The sequence below is a fragment of the Xyrauchen texanus genome, chromosome 31 (assembly GCF_025860055.1).
Source record: "Xyrauchen texanus isolate HMW12.3.18 chromosome 31, RBS_HiC_50CHRs, whole genome shotgun sequence".
Taxonomy (NCBI): domain Eukaryota; kingdom Metazoa; phylum Chordata; class Actinopteri; order Cypriniformes; family Catostomidae; genus Xyrauchen; species Xyrauchen texanus.
Window position 1 is genome coordinate 26,677,410 of NC_068306.1, and position 19,942 is coordinate 26,697,351.

At 38.6% G+C, this 19,942-nt stretch overlaps 1 pseudogene; it reads left to right on the forward strand.

Moving 5' to 3' along the window:
- The first annotated feature begins 1,580 nt into the window (after positions 1-1,580).
- Positions 1,581-19,366, forward strand: LOC127624903 (uncharacterized; annotated as a pseudogene).
- Positions 19,367-19,942: the final 576 nt, after the last annotated feature.

Consider the following 19,942-nt stretch of genomic DNA (forward strand, 5'->3'; position numbering starts at 1 on the left):
CAGAAATTATTTTGAACTGTTATAGATCAAAGAAGTAAATATAATTTTATATAATCTCACATTAGACCTCGTTTGGTATCAAGTAGGTTATAATTATTATTTTCATGATGTTTTCTGACCCACCATAATAATGAAATTTTAAGTTGGAGCATGTTCTGTTTGTCAGAATGCATACAATATCCATATGTTCTGATGCTGAAGCTGTCAACAAATAAAACATAAATAAATGAAAATGATGTAAGCAAATTTGAGTTGCTGTGTAATTTTGTGTCATATATGTGGACTACATTGATACTCAACTTAACATTAGATGATCAATTGCTGACAGAGAAAGGTTTGCCTTAAAGTTTTTTTTTTTCATTTATTTTTACCAAGATCCATCAGCACTCGCAAAGTGTAAAATAAGATTTCACTAAGCAATCGATGTGCACCATTCATTTTAAAATGGCTTCAAGTGATTTATAATTCTTATTTAGGATTCCTATGGAAATCTGTGTCAGATTGAATAAGCAACATACTGTACTCTGAGCCCTACCCAACTCCACGTAAACATATCAATCATAGGCCGTGTTATTGTTCAGTAACCTGACACTTTCTCCTTTTTATCTTGAGACTCCATCTGTCACAGCTGTGTACATATTTCTGGCTAGGTGCGGCATTTACAGGAAAACAGTCCAGTAATGTAGAAACAAAACTTAAAATACATTGACGTTTTTGTTTGAAATGAAACTGGGAAGTTGGTAGTCCTTCTTGTCATTTCAATTTTAATGGACCATGTAATATAAAAATTATGTATTAAAATATAAACATTAAAACAAAAAGTTAGATTGGAATTAATCAGCATTATGCAGATCATCTCACTTAGAAGTCCATGTATAGTATTTAATTATGCAAATACACATACTTCCTTAAATGCAGAGGTTTTGAAATAAAATAAATTAAAAAGATTTCCAAAAGGATATACATAAAACAGAACATAAAACAGAGATCAGTGCAATTGCTGCTTGTTTTAATAAAAGCTTGATAAAGGTCATTGTTAAACCTGAAACATAGATGCAAATCAAGTTTTCTTCAGAATTATCAATAAATTGGTCTTGGAGAATTATAGAAAGACTCTCTTTGCTTTTGGATGCTGGAGAAATTTAAAAGGAAACAACAGTTAGATCTACAAAATGACTTTACATCATCATGCTTTACAAATTTCATAAAAGTATTCTTGCATAATAGTATACTGTACCAATATGAAGAGAAACTGAATGTCAATGGAACATTTTCCATTTTGGACACACCCTGAATGGTACGCCGTTTATAAACTTGCTTTAAGAAGGTTTAAAGGTAGGAGCAACATCAGAGGTAAATTGCTACTTTGTTTTTGTTAATAATGCCTATCAACCTTGTAATAACCAATAATATGATTATTACTGTAATATTTTGAATATTTTCTACTGTTGACATTTATTATATTCATAATCTTTAATGTATTTTTCTCTCTCTCTCTCTCTCTCTCTCTGATAACCTTCTGAGTTTTTATTAATAGTTTTAGGAAATTTAGTTTATTTGTGTTTTGTTCAGGTGCAGACATGTGGGCTGAAGATGATTTGGGTCCAACTGGTCCACCATGCCTCAGTAGTTGCATAGCACCAACTAAAGATAAATTCTACAGAATGTACCATGGCACATCCAGGATGGCTGCTGAGAAAATTAAAGTATCTGGCTTTAAACCATCTTCTGATGGGATGCTTGGGCCTGGTGTCTATCTCAGCCGAGATCTAAATAAGGCCTCCAGATACCCCCTGAATCTACATGAGGACCAGAGAGTGGTTCTGAGGGTGAAGGTCAATGTAGGGAATGTGATAAGGATTGACAAACAAAATCATCGATGGCAGAAGACCTGGCATAAAAAGGGGTATGACACTGCCTGGTGCCCTCCAAATTGTGGCATGGTGTCAAGCGGCCTTGAGGAAGACTGCGTGTGGGATCCAAATCGAATAACAGTCATTGATGAAATTCGTCCAAAGCCACATGTGATGTTCAGTATGGGCGCTATTAAAGTACCCTTGGAGAGTTAAAATTTCTTTAATGTTTTTTTAAAGTTACACCAGATGTTGAATGATAACTGCACATGTGCTTTGTAATGATGATCATATTATAATGTATGTTCTTCTCTTGAAGGTGAATAAGAACAAATTAAATATATGTGACACCCGCTAGGGCCAAAAAAAATAGATCGATCACAGACAACAACAAATTGTAAAAAAGTACAAAATTCTTTATTAAACACTACCATAAAATTATTCAGGGCATGACTTAATTCAGCTGGCAGGGGCAACAATTTCTCAATTTGTCCAACTAGGAATACAAAAAAACCTGAGCTACCTATACAGGGGACACTTCACTGCATCATGTGCAAACCACAGCAAACCCCCATAAGCCCTTCACTACAAACATGCTTATGTGATACACGTTCACAATTAGTAGCCACACCAAAAGACCTATAAGGGCTCTATTAAATTGTACTCCCAGTTCTCCACCGACCACGATGGGAAACTACCCCCTGCAGCTTAATCAAGGATGGAAAGCGGTTTAAATTAAATACATAATTTAAAGAAAAAAACAAAAATAGATAAATAAACAATTCCACTAGCCAGCAACAAATCAACCAATACATTAAACAAAAAAACAATAAACAAAAAACACATATAGCTGGCTAGGAAATTAATCACCACAAATAAGTCAGGGAGCAGTCAGTTTCACAATTGTCACATAAAATCAAATAAACATCAAACAAAAAAAACAATATAAGAGAACAGCGACTAGCAATCAACATCCAACACCCTATACAAAAAATAGAATATTTTTCATGAGCGTCAGTCACATCCAGATAACAAACAAACAACAAACTCAAAATGAATAACCATACCTTTAAGGTGCACTACCAGACAAATACATGGTGGTCCTGAATTTATTCCATCAGGAAAACAGTTCTAAAACATAATAAAATAACCATATTACCATAATTACCAACTCATACCCATATGATACATTAATGGATTCAAATACCCCCAATTCATCTACAAAAATTATTAAATCTATACTGGTGACTGCATCAGTACAATAAAAAACATCCCTTGTAATAGTACACCGAAAAAATACAGGTTTACCTTCAATTGAGACAAAATACACCACAGGACACCCAGTCCCACACGGCTACTAGCCAAACAGCTAACTGGTGCTGCAAGGACCCCGGCTGCCTTCTTCTTCTTCTTCTTCTTCTTTCGTTTATTGGCGCGTTGCATTCTTAGTGCATATCGCCACCTACCTTTGCTGTTATGCAGTCATGATTTCTTTTAATCAGGTTTTCCTTATTATTATTATTATTTCCTTTGATTCTTTCTCACATAATCATCCTTATTTATTTGATGCTCCATCTCATTCCATCTCCCATAGTCCGCTTGGTGCTGCGTGTTCAGCTCCTCCAAACTGGACTATAAAATCTGGGACAAAACAGACCATCCTTATTCTAAACTAAATCCTTTCACTTAATCCAGTATTATATATGTATTTCATTAATATTCTATATCCTTCTCTATCCTTATTAAACTCATAACCTAACAAATATGATAAATCCCTATTAACCTTCCCTCTTTCATTTAAATATGATATCAATTCCTTCCTTTCCTCCTCATACCTTTTACAATCATATATCACATGCTCCACTGACTCTTTCTCCCCACAATTCTCACATAAGCCTGACTCATGAACTCCAATTATAAAGAGCGATGCATTCAATCTTGAATGACCAAGTCTCATCCTAGTCATAATGACCTCTTCTTTCCTATTTCTACCATTTATGCTTTTCTTAGTATCTACCATTTTTTAATATTATATAAGTATCGTCCCTTAATATCTGTATTCCACTTTTCCTGCCACTCTTTAATAATATTTTCCTTAATAATAGATTTAACTTCACTTTTACTTAATGGAACATTAAAATCTATTTCTTCCCTTTTAAAGCATTTTTTGCTAACTCATCAGCATACTCATTACCAGCTACTCCTACATGCGCTGGCACCCAACAGAATCCAACTTCTACTCCTTTCCTTTGTATTCAGCCATATTAATGAAAATATTTCAGCACATCAAATCTTCTCTAGAAGTACAATTAGTAAGTAGTGATGTTAAGACAGAAGCAGAATCAGAGCATATCACTATTCTGTCAGGCCTAACCTCCTCTACCCATGTTAGTCCTATTATAATAGCGACCATTTCAACAGTATAAATTGACAATCTAGAAGTTAATCGTTTAGATATTGATATTCTGAACTCTGGAATATACACTCCTATTCCTGTAATCCCTGTTCTTGGATCTTTAGATCCATCAGTATAAATGTTCATACTTGCATAAAATCTTTCCTTTATGTACTTATTAACTTGAGACTTAATTATACCCATTTCCTCCCATTCCCATTTCTTATCTAATATTCCTAAATCAATTTTAACCTCAGGAATAATCCAGTTCGAACCTCTCCCCATACAGGTGACACACTACACTCAATATTAGCAATCTGATATTTCTCTGTTAACTGATTTATCTTCCATCCATATCCTCTCTCAATTCTACTTAAATATTCCCAACAATTATTTAAAACATCTTTAGCTATATTTCCTCCAGTGTAACTCATTAAAGATGTCCATAATACCAAAGACAGTTTCTCTCTCCTTAAATTCAATGGCATTTCATTCGCTTCTACTAATAATGCATTGACTGGAGTAGTTTTAATTGCTCCTAAACATATTCTAAGGGCTCTATATTGAATTCTATCTAGACTTTTTAATAGTGATTCTGAAGCTGCCCCATAAATTATGCATCCATAATCAATAGAAGATCTGATCAAGGCTTGATATATTGTTAGCACTGAGTCTCTTTCTGCTCCCCATTCTTTCCCAGCTATTGCCCTCATCACATTTAAAATCCTCCTGCATTTTTTATCAACTTCCTCAATATGTTTTTTCCAAGTGTATCTCCCATCTAACCACATTCCTAAATATTTAAATGTTTTAACTTGTTCTAAAGGTTTCCCATACAATAGTAATTCATTATCCTTAAAATCTTTTTTTCTACTGAATATCATATAACATGATTTACTAGTTGACATTTTAAAACTCCATTCTATACTCCATTCTTCCACCTTTTTAATAGCTGTTTGCATACCTGACATCACTTGTTTGAAATTTCTTCCTCTCTTCCAAATAGCCCCATCATCAGCATACAGTGCACATCCCACACCATATCCTAAATTGTCAAAAATATCATTAATCATGATATTAAAAAGAATTGGACTTACAACACTCCCTTGAGGAATACCATTTTCTGCTTTATAAATTAAAGATTGACACCCTCCCACTTGAACTACAAATGTTCTTTCAAACAGAAATTGAGATAACCAATTATACATATTCCCATCTATTCCTATCCTTGAAGCTTTAATTAACAACCCTTCTCTCCATACCGTGTCATACGCTTTTTCTATATCAAAATACACTACTGCCATAATCTCTTTCATAGCTATTGTCTTCTCTACTTCATTACTGACCTTGATTAATGCATCCATGGTTGATCTTTTACCTCTAAATCCACATTGATACTTACTTAATTTACCCTTTTTCTCTAGATCATATGTTAGTCTATGAACTATAATCTTTTCCATTAATTTACATAAATTTGAAGTCAGAGCAATTGGACGATAACTTCCTGGGTTAGCTGAGATTTTTCCTGGCTTTAAAATTGGAATTACTACAGCTTTCTTCCATATTTTTGGAATAATTCCTTCCATCCATATTTTATTATATAGCTCAAGAATCTTTAATAATATATTATCTGACAGATGCTTTATCATATTATAGCTTACTCTATCAACCCCAGGAGTAGTATTGACACATTTATGTAAAGCTACTTTCAATTCTGTAAGTGAAAACTCTACATCCATACAGCTTTTATTGCTATTTCTTTTCTTCATTATATCAGGATTTTTGTCTAAAATTTCCTTTCTCCTTATCTCATATTCTTCTCCCAAATCTATTCTATGTGCACTTTCTAATACCTTACCTAACATGTTTGCTTTATCTATATCTATTACTGCAACTTTGCCTTCTTCAATTAAAACTGGTATTAGAGTAGACTTCCTTCCTTTCCCACTCATATTCCTTAACATATTCCATATTTTATCCAAAGGAGTATCTTTTCCTATGGTAGAACAAAATTCTCTCCATCCTTCTTTCTTCAGCATTCTTAATTATTCTTCTTGTTTTAGCTCTTGCTTTCTTATATTCCAACAAATTACTCATATTCATATTTTCCCTGAGATGTTTAAATGCCTTATTTCTTTCTTTAATTGCATTACTGCACTCTTCCTTCCACCATGGAATATTTTTGTTTTTCTGACCTGTCCTTCTTTGAGGTATATATAATGTTGCAGCTTCCATTATTATATTTGTAATTGAATCACAAAATGTTTCTACTGAATCTTTTACCACTAAATCTTTATTTTCTTCACAATGCTTACTAAAAGAATTCCAATCTGCCTTCTCATACAACCATTTCTTTTGTAGAACACATTCTGGATTATTATCAATATTTATTTTACAAATAATTGGAAAATGATCACTTCCAATTGTGTTCTCGCTATTTACTTTCCATTCACATAGGTCAGCCATACCATTTGATATTAGTGTTAGATCTATACTTGAAACCGTATTTTCTGCTACATTATACCTAGTACCTTCTCCTGTATTTAAACATACTAGTGATCTGTCATCCATGAGCTGTTCTATTACTTCCCCATTATAATCTATATTTGAGCTCCCCCATAGACAATTATGAGCATTGAAATCACCACACCATAATTCCTTTGTCTCTTTCTTAATCTTATCAAACAACTTAATAGAAATCTTCTTACATGGATTATAAAAATTATATATTACAACTGATTCTTCTCTAAAATATATTTCAACCACAACACATTCCATATCCTTGACCTCACTTAATTCCCTATAAATAGTTCCTTCTTTTATAAATGTTACCACCCCTCCCCTTGTTTCCCAACTCTATCCTTTCGAACAGACTTATATCCTGGTAGTACAAATTGCAGATTTGGCTTAAGCCAAGACTCTTGAACACAAATTACACTTGGTTTATGATCCATATCCAAAACAGTTTTTTTTAGTTCTTGACCATTTGCTACAAGGCTCCTTGCGTTCCATTGCATTACATGAATCACCATTTAACTACTCAAATACCTGTGAAACTACTACTGCTGCTTCTCTAGTTAGAATTTCATGAATTGCGTTCACTGAAATCCCAGAGATCCCTAGGAATTCTGATGCAGCTTCTAGAATTGTTTTAATCTTGGCTGATCTGCTTGGCAACATAGCAGTGACATTAATTACCTTAACAATAAAGGCTAGAAAGTTCTCTTTAGTCATTATTAAAGTACTATCTTTTATATCACACTGTTGTTCTGATTCCTTAGCTTTCTCCATTCTTAGGTCCCTTGGGTCTTGATTGAAATTATCCCTCTTCTCTTCCCTCCTGACCTCCTTACTTTTACAGATCTTCACTGCTTCCGCATAAGTGACTTTATGCTCAGACTTGTATTTTTGTACTTCTCTTGCTTTAACTTGTACCTCACATCCTCCATATGCTGCACTGTGAGCACCTCCACAGTTGCAGCATTTTAATCCATTCACCTCTGTGCATTTATCATATTCATGCTCACCTCCACATTTTACACATCTTACCTTCCCCCAACACACTGCAGCCACATGTCCTATTCGTTGACATTTAAAACATCTCAATGGCATTGGGACATACACTCTTACTGGGTAACTTATATATCCCATTTGAACCTTTTCAGGCATTTTCCCTTCAAATGTCAACAAGACACTTAAACTTTCTTGTCGTTGTCCTTCCTTTGTTTTATACAGTCTTCTCACATTAATAACCTTACCTCCTCTTAAATTCTCATACATTTCGTCAGTGGATATATATGTTGGAATTCCATATATAACCCCTTTTTCCACCTTTTCTACTCCAATCTCTTTGGTTGTGACCTTTTCTCCATTCATTTCTTTAATCTTGAGAAGTTTTTTTTTTCCCAATATCTTTCACTATGATCAAAACTCTCCCAAGTCCCAAACATTTAGCCAAAACAACTGACCCAATGATTTTATCGATTGCCTTGGATAGTCTTATTGGATGCAAATGTATTCCTGTACTCTTTTCAAATGTCAACATAACTTTGAATCCAGACTCCTTAACATTTTGTACAGTTTGCTCTCTTACAATTTCTTGATTTTCTTTTGTCTTTTTTTTTACTTTATCCTGCATTAGTTCCGTCATATCTTCGCTATCCTCTTGATCCTTGAATTTCTTACGTTTTGAATTTTTTTTCTTTTGGCTTTTTCCCAATACCTCCGTAAATCCTTCCCTATCCTCTATTATCGATTCTTCAGAATCTTCCTCCATGACTGCACAACAGCCGTCTAAAACTATCCGAAATACCTTTTTGGTGTTTTATGGCGGTTTAACAAACTTATCTTGATGGCAAACAAACGATCTCTCGTCTCCAGTCCGGTGCGTGTAATTTTTTTTACCCTCCTCCCCGGCTGCCTTTCCATATTGCCTGTCCTTTAAATTGGGCCACCCTATCAGCAATCTGTAATGGGATTGGTAGTTGCTTCACAATCTCCCTCCCCTTCTCCTGCTTACCTTGCTACATATACTTCATGCAAATATCTTTAAATTCTGTTTTATTTATGTTCTTTATTAAATAAAATAAAAACTTGGTACAAGTGTGAGCTGGATAAGCCAGATATTTAGAAATAAATACACAATAATTTTGTCATTTCACTAGATTGATCAACTTGACTTGACTGTACTGCATTATTAACTTAACATTCAGTCTCCAAATTGTACATGCAAATAGCTTCAGACTGGGTGGGACACTAAACAGAATCCTAAACAGGAAGTGACACACTTGGAAAAAATATCCATGGATACTTTTTGTTGTTTTAGTATATTTAAGGTGTAATGTGCTTTCCCATTCCCATTCATAATACGATCTTTTTTGTAATATATAATAGTGCTAGACTATATATATATATATATATTAGCTGCTAGACTGCCCCGGAAGGTGCGTGCCTCGCTTTGTGTGCAGCAAGTTTTTTCACCCCAGTGAAAATGTTTTTGAATGTCTAAACGCCAACAAACATGGTTTGAGGCAGAATATTTCGTTAGATAAAAACATGTTGAGAATTTTGGAAATTATTACATCTATCCTTTTACAAAATATGTTGACTTTTGGACTTTACAACGCTCTGGAGTTATTGGAAATGCGTGAACGTCTTTGTAAAAACGCGTCTTTTTAACACTAGAACTACCGGAATTTGAATCCTCAATTTGAATAAAATAGAATAATATGTATTAAATGGAGCACGGAGCGCCAAGCGAACGCAGATAGGCCTATACATAGTGCTAGACTATACATACATATATATATATATATATATATATATATATATATATATATATATTTTTATATATATATATTTTTACAATGCTCTGGAGTTATTGGAAATGTTTGGACAACACGAATCGGAAACAATGCAGCCACCACTGGAATCAAAACCCATGAATAAATGAATCTGTTATATTAATAATAAACACCAGGACACGAAATTTAAATTCTAATGAATGTCAAAATTTATTAGTTCATGGACAACCACAGAACTTGCTATTGTAGCTATTACAGATACAAATTTAATTATTTATATTCTATTAAAAACAAATCAGTACAATAGCTTATAAAAACATCACCAATGTGTATTTATTATTGATGGCAAAATTTTGGAAGAAACCGTACAGCACCTTAAAACATCAACCTGCGCCCTTGCACTTCCCACATCTTTTTTCAAAAGTGTGTTCAACTGTTTAGAAGCAGATATCCTAGAAGTGATAAACTCCTCACATCTCTCTGGGAGTTTTCCAAACTGAAAACTGCAGTTGTCAAGCCCCTCTTGAAAAAGAGCAATCTGGTTAAGACCATATTAAGCAACTATAGACCGATCTCAAATCTTCCTTTCATAGGCAAGATCATTGAAAAAGTTGTCTTCAATCAGCTGAACAAATTCTTGAACTCGAATGGATACTTTGACAATTTTCAATCTGGTTTCCGATCGCATCACAGCACAGAGACAGCGCTCATAAAGATAATAAACGATATTCGCTTAAATACTGATACAGGCAAATTATCAGTACTGGTACTACTCGACCTCAGTGCTGCATTTGACACTGTCGATCACAACATACTTCTTGACAGGCTGGAAAACTGGGTGGGGCTTTCTGGGATGGTCCTAAAATGGTTCAAGTCATACTTATAAGGGAGAGGTTATTATGTGAGTATAGGAGACCATAAGTCTGAGTGGACGTCCATGACATGTGGAGTCCCTCAAGGCTCAATTCTTGCGCCACTCCTGTTCAACCTGTATATGCTCCCAATGAGCCAAATAATGAGAAAGAACCAAATTGCTTACCACAGCTATGCAGAGGACACACAGATCTACTTAGCCCTATCACCTAACGATTACAGCCCCATTGACTCCCTGTGCCAATGCATTGATGAAGTAAACAGTTGGATGTGCCAAAACTTTCTTCAGTTAAACAAAGACAAAACTGAAGTCATTGTGTTTGGAAACAAAGATGAAGTTCTCAAGGTGAATACATACCTTGACGCTAGGGGTCAAACAACTAAAAATCAAGTCAGGAATCTTGGTGTGTCTCTAGAGTCAGACCTTAGTTTCAGTACTCATGTCAAAGCAATAACTAAATCAGCATACTATCATCTGAAAAATATTGCAAGAATTAGATGCTTTGTTTCCAGTCAAGACCTAGAGAAACATGTGCATGCTTTCATCACCAGCAGGGTGGATTATTGTAATGGACTCCTCACTGGCCTTCCCAAAAAGACCATAAGACAGTTGCAGCTCATACAGAACGCTGCTGCCAGGATTCTGAGCAGAACCAGAAAATATGAACATATCACACCAGTGCTCAGGTCTTTACACCGGCTCCCAGTTACATTTAGGATTGATTTTAAAGTATTATTACTGGTATATAAATCACTCAATGGGCTAGGACCTCAATATATTGCAGATATGCTCACTGAATATAAACCCAACAGATCACTCAGATCATTAGGATCACATCAGCTAGAAATACCAAGGGTTCACTCTAAACAAGGAGAGTCTGCTTTTAGCTATTATGCCAGCCGCAGCTGGAACCAGCTTCCAGAAGAGACCAGATGTGCTCCTACAGTAGTCACATTCAAATCCAGACTCAAAACACATCTGTTTAGCTGTGCATTTACTGAATGAGCACTGTGCCACTGTGTGTCCGACTGTTGTACTGTATTTTATTTTATTTTATATTCTAAACTGTTTCAATTATTCTTATTTTTTTTTATTCTTATTTTAATCTCTTCTATGTAAAGCACTTTGAATTACCATTGTGTATGAAATGTGCTATATAAATAAACTTGCCTTGCCTATTTCAAGGCATAGTAAAAACCTTAGACATGTACGAAACACATATAGGCCTAACCCAAAATGGTCAAAACGGTTTATAAAGAATATGAACATTCGCTAAACTGTGGGAAAACGAACTGATTTAGAAAGCAATATTTGTTTTACAGTGAGCAAAATTATCATGCTGTAAAACTATAATAAAAATATTATGCTGTAAAATCATTATGAACACATTTTTTGTTGTTTTGGGGGCAAACACCGCACATCATTCATTGACGCTCGTGGATCGATTACTCACAGTCAACACAGGTACTCTCTACCTTCCATGTGCAGCTCCCACACACTACCTTTTGACATTTGTCACAAGTGTCCTTAGTTTTGTTTTTCTTGCAGTTTCTCCACACTTGGCAGTACCTTCTCCTCTCCATCTGCAGCTGCTCCTGCCTGGGTCCTTGTACCATCAGCTGTGTGGCTTTTGCTCTCATATGGCCGTAGCGAAGTTCATTTGCCAGTCGCATTATGAAGTTCCTCCGTGACATTCTCTCATTTGTGCATTTCTTGAACATGATGGAAGCATTTATCGCAGCCAGGTCAAGGATATTATAAAACACAGCCACTGGCCATCTACGTGTGGGTGCTTTCACATAGTATTTCTATTATAGTATTTTTGCTTTCACATAGTATTTAGTCTGCCTTATTGTATAAAACAAAAACAAACAAACGCTTTTGGACATTGGTTCTCCAATACACACCGAAAACCGGACTTCAAATTCCTCATTGCCCTCACGCTGAAGGAAAAGGGGGAAAAGATCCGGCGTTCTCATCAGAGTAAGACATCGCGCAAATTGACCCCCGCTACCCAGTATACTGCGAGCTGAGAGCGTGGCTCTCTTTCCAATGAGAGATGAGGGATTGCTGTGTTATCTGCCTTACAGAAACCTGGCTGGCTGCGGAGATTCCAGACTCGGCCATCGAACCCGCAGGGTTATCCGTGCACCGAGCGGACAGAGCGAAAGTCCTCTCAGGTAAAAGCAGAGGTGGTGGTGTATGTTTTATGATCAACAAATCATGGTGTGATCAGAGGAACGTACATTTTATCAAGTCTTTCTGCTTTCCTGATCTGGAATATCTCATGCTTCTGTGTCAACCATTCTGGCTACCAAGGAATATCACAGCTGTGTACATCCCCCCACAAGCCGACACATACCGGGCACTCAAGGAACTGTATGGGAGAATAAGTGAGCAGGAAACCGCGCACCCTGAGGCCGCGTCCATTGTTCCTGGGGACTTTAACAAAGCCAATTTTAAAACAATCGCACCAAAATACCACCAACACATCAGCTTCAACACACGAGGGGACCGGGTTTTGGACCATTGCTATTCTCCTTTCCGGAATGGCTACAAATCCCTCCCCCGCCCACCATTTGGCAAATCAGACCACTCTTCCGTTCTGCTTCTGCCCAGAACGATCCAGTGCTGGTCGGACCAAGACTCTGCACTACAAGACTGTTTTGATCACGCGGACTGGGAGATGTTCCAGTCCGCCTCTGATGACGACATTGAGGTATACGCTGATAGCGTAACGTGCTTCATCAGGAAGTGCGTAGAGGACATTGTGCCAACCAAAACAATACGGATCTACCCCAACCAGAAACCATGGGTTAATGGCGATGTTCGCGCCGCACTTAATGCGTGAACCTCCGCTTTTAATTGCCTGAAAGCAGAGGAGCATAAACAAGCCAGTTATGCCCTCCGTAACTCTATCAGTGCAGCCAAACACCAGTACAGGCACAAAATTTAAGGACAGTTCAACATCACAGACTCTAGAAGTATGTGGCAGGGAATTCAAATCATCACAGACAACAAAGGGAATAAAAACTCTGCCATGAACACCGCTGCTTCTCTAGCTTAATAAATTTCGTTGCTCATTTCAAGGACAATAACACTGCCCTCGTGGAAAGAGCACCCGAGGCCGACGTTACAGAGGTTAGTTCACTCTCCGTCTCTGTTGTGGATGTAACCCGATCCTTCCGATGGGTGAACATCCGTAAAGCCACGGGTCCAGACGGCATTCTGGGCCGCGTCATCAGAGCGTGCTCGAACCAAATGGCTGGTGTTTTTACTGACATTTTCAACCTGTCCCTCTCCCTGTCTGTAGTCCCCACATGCTTCAAAATGTCAACCGTTTTGCCTGTACCGAAGCGACCCAAAATCACTTGCCTAAATGACTGGCGTCCTGTTGCTCTGACCCCCATCATCAGCAAATGCTTTGAGAGGTTAATCAGAGATCACATCTGCTCTGTGCTGCCCACCTCTCTGGACCCATTGCAGTTTGCCTACTGCAACAACCGCTGATGATGCCATTGCTTCTACAATACACACTGCTCTCTTCCCCCTGGAAAAAAGGAACACATATGGGAGAATGCTGTTTGTAGACTACAGCTCAGCATTCAACACCATAGTGCCCTCCAAGCTTGATGAGAAACTCCGGGCTCTGGGCTTAAACAGCTTGCTGTGCAGCTGGATCCTGGACTTCTTGTCAGGCAGATGTCAGGTGGTTAGAATGGGCAGCAACATCTCCTTATCACTGACCCTCTACACTGGAGCCCCGCAGGGCTGTGTTCTCAGCCCACTCCTGTATTCCCTGTACACACATGACTGTGTGGCAACACATAGTTACAATGCCATCATTAAGTTTGCTGACAATACGACGTGGTAGGTATGATCACTGACAATGATGAAACAGCCTACAGAGAGGAGGTGCACACGCCGACAAGCTGGTGTCAGGAGCACAACCTCTCCCTCAACGTCAGTAAAACTGCATCACCGCCTGGTACGGCAATAGCACCACCCACAACCGCAATGCCCTGCAAAGGGTGGTGCGAACTGGCAGAAAAATCATCGGAGGTGAGCTTCCCTCCCTCCAGGACATATATAACAGGTGGTGTGTGAAAAAAAGCTCGGAGAATCATCAGAGACTCCAGCCAACCAAGTCATTGGCTGCTCTCACTGCTACCATCAGGCAGGCGGTATCGCAACATCAGGACCCGCACCAGCCAACTACATGACAGCTTCTTCCCTAAGCAATCAGACTTTTGAACACTTGATCTCTCACAATCAATATATCAGCACTGCACTTTATTAATCTATTATCTCACACTGGACTGTCATAATTATATTCTCCACAATACAACTACTGTATATATATATATTTTTTATATACTCTTTATTTTATTTTTTTATTGTATGTGTATTCTATATTGTGTGTATTGTTTACTGTACATTGTATATTATTATTGTGTTGTGTAAGTATGTGTACATTTCATATGTAAATTATGTTATGTAAACATGTTGTTTATTGCAATTGGTATATGTCTTGTCACTGTCATGACTGCTATGTTGCTCGGAACTGCACACAAGACTTTCACCTACTGTTGCACTTGTGTACATGGTAGCGTGACAATAAAGTGATTTTATTTGATTTAAAGATTGGTTTGCGGCGGTAGACCTGAAGGATGCATACTTTCACGTCTTGGTCTTACCTCAACACAGACCCTTCCTATGGTTTAGTATTGACGGCCGGGCATATCAGTACAAGGTCCTCCCCTTCGGCCTGTCCCTATCCCCTCACGTCTTCACAAAGGTTATAGAGGCAGCTCTTGCCCCATTAAGGGAAGTGGGTGTCCGCATACTCAATGACTGGCTGATCCTAGCACCCTTTTGAAAGTTGTTGTGTGCACACAGGGACCATGCAAGCCCTTTGATCTTCCTATGTAGAGTCCGCGCCTACATGAGTGGTTTCTGCAGGCTGCCGTTTTCAGCATGCCAAGGTCTGGAGGAATACACCATTCTTCCTAGAGGTCCACATGGAGCCCAACTCATTGTGCACTCAGATCAGAGGGGCTGCAGTTCTCACCATGGTGGACCACGCAGAGGAAAAGGGCTGTCTGGAGCTTCCCCCGGTAGAATAGGCGGTTGCACCCCACCTCTGTCTGGCCACCATGGGATGGAAGACCCGCACATCCCTCCAAGGCTGGAAGTTCTTACACGGCAGTGGGCCAGGCTGGTTCAGAACTCCATAGTATGGAGTATGGGTGGGTGATTTGCAGGCGCTGTCAGTCGACAACTCATGCCTGGACTTTGGGCTGGGTCTTTCAAAAACTGCCATCAAAAGCTACCATCAAACCCAGAAAAGGCTATGCGCTATCACAACCTCAGGGCTCAGGTAATCCGCCTACAATTTTCAATGGAATATCAATGTCATCAGTTATCGACTAAACATGAAGTTATATAGAGTAAATATTATAAGTAATTACAAGTTATTAGCTATTACTATGACTATAGAATAATGCATTTTTGAACTCTGTACTTGTATCAATGGAATTTTAAGTCAGTATAGGTAAAATGGCACTTATGGCCTACATGTGGTTTTGAAACAGATTGCTCTGAAAAGTTTTTTTACAGATTAATACACAAAAATATTGCCAAAACATGTCATATACCATTGCCATAGCTGCTGATGTTTCAGTATTTTTATATAGATCCTAAAGAAACCCAAGAGTTTCTCTCTAATGTTAATATGGCTTATGTTTTTGGTCTGTTCCCATTTAGATATAGCTCAACACTGTTTTTAGACAGTAGACATTAAACTCCATTCAGAGTTGTGGAAAATCAGCAGTGATTCAAGTGCTTTTTACAGCTTTATGCCATGCCACTGAAGAGATGGTAAGTCTCTTCCTGTCTCTTCCCATAAAAAAAAGATGGCACTAATGTGAATAAGGTCTATTCTAGTGGTTAAACCAATCACCTTGTGAAGGATCTCCTGTGTGATCATGTTGCAGCATCATGCTCTACTATGTTCTTGAAGATAAAATAACCTGTAAAATATATAGGCTTTACTCAGCCTGTAGTCTTTAACTTTACAACTGGGAGTGATATTGCTATTTGACAGTAATTTTCTTGTTTGACCTATTCAGGTTCATCCAATTCTGATGAAATGGTAAACTAATTCATTTCATGACCCTGACCCTTTCACAGCTGTGTACATGGATGTTTGTTGCAAAGGAGACTGGGAAATAATGTTGATAGTTCTTGTCATTTCAATTTTAACAGGTTAGGGAACATAAAATAAATATAAATAAATGTGGCAGGGCGTAGGGCGGGTCCGGATCGTGATCATACACACCCGGTCCCGTATTAGGCTAATTAGCGGACATGTCCATCCTTTGTGTGTTTGTGTCTTTTTTTAAGTTTACTATTAAACTATTATTTATATAGAAAAGCCGGTTCTCGCCTCCTCCTTTCCATTGGATACCGTTACACTGGTGCCGAAGCTCGGGAAGGAGGAGGGATACGCCGTAGTAGAGTTCTCGCCACTACCGTCCACCCCAATGGAGCAGCCGCGGCCATCTGCCGGGGAACGTGGAGCCCAGCCGCCTGAATAGGACGATGGCCGCCGACCGCGAGGGGAGAAGGGGCTCCTAACCGACCGCCTGGAGCGGTCAGGGCCGCTGCCAGGGGCGGAGGAGTTCCCTACCAGCTGCTGAAACACGGCGGGGTATAAGACCGCCGACCGCGAGTGGGATGGGCTCACTGCCGACCGCCTGGAGTGAGAGAACCGCTGCCAGGGGTGGGGGAGACCCCTTCTGTTCCCCTAGAACGTGGCGGGGCGTTCCGTCAGGGGCTGGAGGACTGCCTCTGATCCGCCCGGAGAGGTGCGGCTGGCGTCCGATAGAGGGTGGAGGAGTGGCCGAGGAACAAGCTGCGGCGTATCGGAGAACTGGCGACGTTTTTTTTTTTTCATCTCTCTCTCCTCTCTCTCTCTCTCACTGTCGCTCTGCGTTGGCCTTTACCCTCTTTTAAATTTTACAGAGTTTTGGGGGGGTACTACACTGTTACAGGAAGTACCCCCCATTTTAATTATTTCTGTTTCCCTCCCCTTGTCCCCTCCCTCGTCCAGGTAGATGGGGATGACCTGCCGGCAGACAGCGTAGAAGCCGCGCCCTCCCCCAGGGAAAGGGGGGGGGGTGTACGTCAGGCCGGGGGCTCCCCAGCCTGAGAGAACGAGGGAGGAATGTGGCAGGGCGGAGGGCGGGGCCGGGTCGTGATCATACATACCCGGTCCCGTATTAGGCTAATCAAGCCTCTGAGGTATAAAGGTCGACTGCAGGGTGTCGTGCGGGAGAGAGAGATCGTTAGCGGACATGTCCGTCCTGTGTGTGTGTTTGTGTCTTCTTTTAAGTTTACTATTAAACTATTATTTATATTGAAAAGCCGGTTCTCGCCTCCTCCTTTCCATTGAAAAGCCGGTTCTCGCCTCCTCCTTTCCATTGAAAAGCCGGTTCTCGCCTCCTCCTTTCCATTGAAAAGCCGGTTCTCGCCTCCTCCTTTCCATTGAATACCGTTACAAAATGGTATCAAATATTTAGTATTTATTAAAATATAAAAAGATGCTTTAAAAAAACTATACGAAAAAAATTAAGAGTTCAGAGCAGAAAACATTGTTGAGCCCACATAAACACTCAAACTTGCTTACATGTAGATGTATAAAAGGAACTGAAGAAGTTAACATAAAAGTGAAATCATTGTGTGAGATCAAAGTCAATGGAACACCTTCCATGGACACACCCTGATTGGTATGCCATTTATAAATCTGCTTTCAGAAGGTCTGCATTCAGAGTTAACAACAGAGGTCAGTAACTACTATGTCTTTGTTCAAATCTGGGATTTGTTACTTTCAAGCCTAACCGCTTAAAGCCTATCACATATTAACAGTTAAATGTTTATTGTTCTGTAAAGATTTATTATATATATACATTTATACTAATGGCATTTCACCTTTGTCATTATCTCATATTTTGTATGTCTGATACTACTGATCTGTGAACCATCTGAGTTGACATTATACTTTGAGTATGCTAAGATTATTTGTGTTTACTCTGTGCAAACATGTGGGCAGAATATGACTTTGGTATAGCTACTACATCAGTTCTTCAGAGTTAGTGTGAACCAGCTGGAGATCAATTGTACAAAATGTATCATGGCACATCCAAGGAGGCTGCAAAACAAATACTTAGAGATGGCTTTCGTCAGTCTTCTGATGCTTTGCTCGGACGTGGTGTATACCTGAGCCGAGATCTAGAGAAGATACCCTCTGGATCTATACCTGTGGACCAGAGAGTGGTTCTGAGAGTGAATGTCAATGTTGAGAAAGTGATAATCATTGACTATCACTGCAGAAGACCTGGCATTATCATGGGTATGACACTGCCTGGTGCCCACCAGGATGCGGCATGGATGAAAGTTTATGTGAGGAAGACTGTTTGTGGGATCCAAATCGAATCACAGTCATTGATGCAATTCATCCAATTGAAGGGGTGGGTGGTTTTAGCCTTCAAAAAAATACATTTAGAGAGAGAGAGTACTACAAAAAACGTTTTCATACAAACAAAGAAAAACTATTTTGCTATTTGTTGTACTGTTTTTGTGCTATGCAAGCTGTGTTATACTCGTTATGAGGCTGGAGCTGTTCATAAATCAATAAAGATTTGAAAATACCCATACTTTTTAGTTTGCTGTCAGTTTTTTACAACTTTCTCTCAACTCTCTCTCACACACACACACACACACACACACACACACACACACACACACACACACACACACAAGAGTAGGAGACATTAATAAATCTATAACACAAATCTGCAGTATAATAGTTGTACAAAATATATGTATTTCTTTTTTGTGTAACATTTTGTGTTCATGCATTTCTTTTACACAGATCTAATTCAGTATTTTGGTACCGTATGTCCTGGTGCCAAACAATACTCTATGTCCTAGTGTAGAGAACTGCACTGAGAACACTGAGATTTGAATTTAATACAAATTCTATATGCTGTGTAATCGATGAAAGATTATATTCATAGCAGGGTGTCCCACTCCAACATTCAGATGGTTATGAACATTCACTGATAGGACACCATGTGGTATTGAAGAATATTTAGATCTGTGATAACACAAATTAATCTGCAATGCGTCATCCATACAAGACTATATTCATAGGACTGTATTCCACTTCAATTTGTCCCTCTGAAGATTATCTGATATGTACACACACAACAACAACAACAACAACAATAACCACCAATCGCCACTAAGTCTTGTGCCAGGCTATGTGCACCTTGAGGCCATGTGATATTCTCAGTTGACTTTAGTTTGTGTACTTTTATTTTGAAATTTCCTGTTAAGTTCCTGTTTCCTAGTCTTGTCATATCCTGTTTTCCCTTCTTGTTCATGTGTCTGGTTTTCATTGGTTCATTGTTTTATTACTTTGATTCTGTTGTAGTTTGTTATTGGCCTTAGT